Consider the following 6000-nt stretch of genomic DNA (forward strand, 5'->3'; position numbering starts at 1 on the left):
TTTGAGCAGTGTTCTGCCCTAGAAATCACTCGGAGAGTTGATCCGACGAAGTTCTTGAGCCCCGAGCCATTTTGCTTGAGGATCGAACCTAGTCGAAGGGAAATCCTCCGGATTTCCATAGTTAAAAGTTTTTAGAAGGAGCGAGCGAGCTTGTAGAGCGAGGGAACGCCAAAAAGCTTCCCAGTTTTACTCAATATATAAAAGCACGCTTCAAGAGGTTTCTTCTTAAATCCTTCCTTTTACTGCTTTCTGTGTGCATATTTAAACTGTCATCATGTAGATAGTTAATTTATAATTGCTTAGAATAAATAGGGGTAATTTAGTAATTTTACGCTGTTATTTTAGAAAATAATCTGTCATAGGGAACCCGAAAGGGGCGCTGTGGGGTGCTAACACCTTCCCCACGCGTAACCGACTCCCTTACCCAACTCTGGTTGTAATGGCCAAAGTTGATTTATAAAATCAATTGCCTTATCCCTTTTTCCAATGTTTTGAGTAAAACATTGGTGGCGACTCCACGAACCCTCCTTTTACGAAAACCACTAATCCATGGAGGGTCCCGCTTGGGATTAATATGGATTGGTGAGACGTTTTAATAAATAAATTGGATAGGATCGACAAGGTCTCAGTTTGAGAACAAGTCGTTCTAATAATCCAATACATTTTCAAAACTAAAATAATAAGCGAGCTCGACCGTCTTCGCGACCGCCGAGGCCCGTTTGGGCCGGTGGCGACAGAGGAAAAAGAAATTCAGAAATGTTTGGAGGAGTTGGACAAAGAAAAGGAGATCTCTCGTAATTCTACAAGTGTGCAAGATTTAAAGAATGAGGAAGAGTCTCAATCTCAAAAGTTAGAACTGAAGCAATTGCCAAGCCATCTCAAATATGTGTTTTTAGAAGCAAATGGTGGCAAACTAGTTATAATTAGCAGTTCCTTATCAATGGAGGAGGAAAAAAAGTTAGTTGAAGTTCTGAAGGTGAATGAAGGAGTTATTGGGTGGACTTTGTCGATCTAAAGGGTATTAGTCCTTCATACTGTATGCACCGGATCTTGATGGAATAGGATTATAGGCCCGTAGCACAACCTCAAAGGCTCCTTAATCCAACAATGAAGGAGGAGTCAGAAAAGAGGTAATTAAGTTACTTGAAGCTAGGATGATCTATCTTATCTTCGACAGTGCCTGGGTTAGCCCTGTTCAAGTGGTTCCTAAGAAAGGAGGCATGACTGTGGTGATGAATGACAAAAATGAATTGATTCCTACAAGGACAGTCACTGGTTGGCGGATGTGTATTGATTATCGGAAGCTGAACCAGGCAACAAGGAAGGATCACTTCCCTTACCCTTCATGGACTAGATGTTAGAGAGGTTGGCAGGTCAAGCCTACTACTGCTTTTTGGATGGTTATTCTGGGTATAGTCAGATAGCAGTGGACCCGAAGCACCAAGAGAAGACAGCATTTACATGTCCTTTTGGTGCTTTTGCGTATAGGAAAATGCCATTTGGATTATGTAACGCACCAGCCATATTTCAAAGGTGTATGCTAGCCATATTTTCTGATCTTGTTGAGAAATGTATAGAGATTTGCGTGGACGATTTTTCTGTGTTTGGAGCATCATTTGATACATGTCTGAAAAATCTAAACACTATATTGAGGCGGTGTGTTGAAACAAACTTGGTTCTTAACTGGGAAAAAAGCCATTTTATGGTGACTGAAGGAATAGTGATTGGCCACAAGATTTCTAGAAGAGGCATTGAGGTGGATCTAGCCAAAGTTGAGGTCATCTCTAAGCTTCCTCCACCAAAAAATGTGAAAGGAATCAGAAGCTTTCTGGGACATGCTGGATTCTATAGGCGGTTCATTCAAGATTTTTCAAAGATCGCTAAACTGCTTAGCAATCTCCTTGTGAAAGATGTTAAATTTCAATTCGATGATAATTTCTTGTCTGCTTTTTCATTATTAAAACAAAAATTGTGTTCAGCACCTGTAATCACTAGCCCTGATTGGAATTTTGATTTTGAACTAATGTGTGATGCTAGTGACTATGCAGTAGGTGCTGTTCTGGGTCAAAGGAAAAATAAGATTTTTCATGTCATACACTATGCAAGTAAGGTTTTGAATGAAACTCAAATGAATTATGCAACCACAGAAAAAGAACTACTTGTAATAGTGTATGCACTTGAGAAATTTCGTTCTTATTTGATTGGTTCTAAAATTACTATGTTCACTGACCATGCAGTCATTAAATATTTGTTGACTAAATCTGATTCCAAACCAAGGTTGATAAGATGGATTCTGTTGTTACAGGAATTTGATTTAGAAATCAAAGACAAGAAAGGTTGTATAAACCACATTGCAGATCATCTGTCAAGACTAGAAAATGAAGAGGTAACCATACTTGAAAGTGCAATCCATTAGGAATTTCCAGATGAGAAATTATTCTCTGTGCAAGAAAGGCCTTGGTTTGCTGATATGGAAAATTTTAAGGTAGCTGGGGTTATTCCAGAAGATCTCAATTGGCAGCAGAGAAAGAAATATTCTTCAAGGATTCTACTTACTATGTGTGGGATGATCCTTATTTATTTAAGATTGGTGCTGATGTTTTGTTGAGAAGATGTGTTTCAGGTGCAAAAGTTAAGGATATCTTGTGGCACTGCCACAATTCACCTTATGGAGGTCACTACACAACAGTAAAAATTCTTCAATCCGGATTCTACTGGCCTACCATCTTTAAAGATTCTCATAAGCACTACAAAATTTGTGATAAGTGTCAGAGAAATGGAGGAATTTCCAAAAGACATGAGTTGCCTTTGCAAAACATTCTTGAAGTTGAAGTCTTTGACTGTTGGGGAATTGACTTTGTAGGACCACTTCCATCTTCATATTCTAATGAGTACATTCTGGTTTCTGTGGACTATGTTTCTAAATGGGTGGAAGCCATGGCGACTCAGAAGGCTGATGCACGTATGGTGATCAAGTTCTTAAAGAAGAATATCTTTACCAGATTTGGAACACCGAGAGTGCTCATTAGTGATGATGGTTCTCATTTCTGCAATAAACAACTGAAGAAGGTGTTAGACCATTATGGTGTGAGACACAAAGTAGCTACACCTTACCATCCTCAAACAAATGGACAAGCAGAGGTTTCTAATAGGGAATTGAAGAGAATTTTGGAAAAGACTGTGGCCAGCTTAAGGAAAGATTGGGCTTTGAAATCTGATGATACACTGTGGGCTTATAGGACAGCATATAAAACTCCAATTGGACTCTCTCCGTATCATCTTGTATATGGAAAGTCCTTTCATCTCCTAGTTAAGTTGAAACATAGAGCCTATTGGGCTTTGAAAGCATTAAACTTTGATGTGAAAGCTGCAGGTGAGAAGAGAAAGCTTCAATTAAATGAGTTTGAGGAAATGCAGTTACAGGCCTATGAATCTTCCCGAATCTATAAGAGCAAAGTTAAGTCTTCCCATGACAGGAAGACTGTACAGAGAAACTTCCAACCAGGCCAATAGGTGTTGTTGTTCAATTCCAGGTTGAGATTATTCCCTGGAAAGCTTAAGTCCAAATGGTCAGGCCCCTTTTTGATCAAATCAGTCAAACCTTATGGGGTAGTGGAGTGGAAGAGCAAAATTCTAGAAGATCTTGGATGGTGAATGGACATAGAATTAAGCCATACTTGGGTGGTGAGGTTGAGAAACTTACCACTGTCATTCATCTCAATGATCCATGACTGAATGAACTGTCAAGCTAATGAAAATAAAGAAGCGCTTTCTGGGAGGCAACCCAGTCAACATGTTTTGAACTTAATTCCATTTATCTATAGTACTTACATATTTATTTTCAGTGATGTTTTGATGCTTTAGTAAGTAAGTTTAAGATACAATACTTAGAGTAAAAATTTTGCATATGTTTGGTTAATATCCTGCATTTTCCTTTTTGTCTCAGGTGTGCTTGTTGCAGATACAATGTTAGGTAATGAAATTTTTGTTCCAGGAAGCAAGGGCTCAGCCCCTATGAAGGGCTCAACCCCTCATATCAGTTGGCAAAACAGGGGAGCCTCTGGGGCCAAGGTGCCCAGAGCCTTTAAGAGGCCTAGTGCCTCATATGAACATTTTCAAAGAGGGCTCTCTAGAAGCAAAACGTTTAGTGCCTCTGAGTGGCTGAGCGACTGGGAGAAATAGAATCTTTGGAAAGTCTCTGGAGCCTAAGCGCTCAGCACTTTTCAATGGCTCAGCGCCTTGTGAGAGCATTGCTCTCTAGAGCCTAAGTGCTAAGCACTTTTCAATGGCTCAACGCCTAGAATTGAATTGCTCACTGGAGCTAAAGCGCTCAGCGATATTAAGGCGCTGAGCGAATGAGTGTCGGGCTTGTGTTCAAATTAAAAACAGAAGCCCATTTGCACAAGGGTTAAAAACATAACCCTAAATCAAAATCGTCCATTCCCATTCTGCTCCTCATTGAAAGAACCATTCTATTTCTCCTCCTTCTCTCTTATCATTCCATCATTGCCCTAAATCAAACAACGCACACTCACCTCACATTCCAGGTATGCTTTATGATCACCCCTTCTTCATTGCGTAAGTTCATATTCAAAGTCAGTTTTACCATTTTTCTTTTGCTCTTGTTCTTCAAAGTCAGTTTTAATGGTTGATCCTCTGTCTTTGCAAAACTTTGTATTCTCAGCAGGTTCTTTTAATCATACATGGTGTAATATTTCTGCAATGCATGAATTAGGGTTTGAACTTCTAATGATTCTTCCTATTTTAAGCCCTAAAAATTTTGTGTGCGAAAGGTCTCTATAGATTGTGGGGTTTCAAGCAAAAAAAAAATTCCATTTTTCATATTCTAAGTCAAAGTGCTCAGCGCTTCCAAGGCGCTAAGAGAATTAAGGGTAGAAACCCGTAATGCTCAAGGCACTCAATAGTTTCAAGGCGCTGAGCGAATTGAAGGCAGAGAGCCATAATGAGTCAAGGCTCAAGCCTTTCAAGGGGCTGAGCCGTTTGTACCCTGCTGAGTTAATTATTTGAAGTTGTTCTAACACATGTAATTTGTTGCTCCTTGTTTTTATTTGAATGTAATTCCAGATGGGCAAGACCAAGACTACTTCCCACACTCATGAAGTTCCTGCCAGCAAGAAAAGGAAGGGCCAAGCTTCCTCTAATCCCCCTCCTAGTGATTCTGACAAAGATGAGCCTGCTCAACGACCTGTTGCTCCAATCTGTTTGGACAGGCAACGATTCCTTACCAAGTCTAAACAGCACAGGTATACGGAATTGGAGCCCAGACAAATAATTGCTGAAAGAAGAATGGAGTTAGACGCAGGAGAATACATGGAGTTTCAAGGAGAGTTGACAAGAAGGAAGTGGAACAAATTGGTCACTCCAGAAAAGAAATACAATGAGGATATCATTAAAGAATTCTATGCCAATGCTTTCCCTCTGTAGAGGCTTGATCAAACAAGAAACAATTGGGTGAGAGGAGTCAGAGTTAGCTATTCTAGGGATGTTATTAATGAATACCTGGGAAGCCCTTACAATTTGGGAGGTGACGGACTTGATGAGTATGGCCGACAGAAGAAGGCTCGTGCTTTTAATGCTGATAAAATGGCGAAGCTTTTATGTTTGCCATATTGTACTTATATTGTGGGGGTGACAGGAAACCTAGTTTCAATTCTCAGAAAGAATTTGACGACCATTGCACGCATCTGGCAAAACTTTCTGTATTGCAACGTATACTCTATTACACATATTTCTGATTTGAATATGCCCAGGGCAACTCTTCTCTACTCTGTTTTGACAAAGGATGGTGAGATATATAAGATTTTCCTCTCTACTCCTTCTATTACAGGGGTTTCTAAACCCCTAGGATTTCCAGGATTGATTACAGGGTTGTATAAGGCAAGTGGCTCTCGCCTTCCGAATAATTTGAACAAATCTCTCTGACCTCCAATCAATGCTACATACATCAAGATCCACTGCAAGAGTGAACAGCAGGGTGAT

This window comes from Cajanus cajan, chromosome 5 (assembly GCF_000230855.2).
Source record: "Cajanus cajan strain Asha chromosome 5, NIPB_CcT2T_4, whole genome shotgun sequence".
In the NCBI taxonomy this organism is placed as follows: Eukaryota; Viridiplantae; Streptophyta; class Magnoliopsida; order Fabales; family Fabaceae; genus Cajanus; species Cajanus cajan.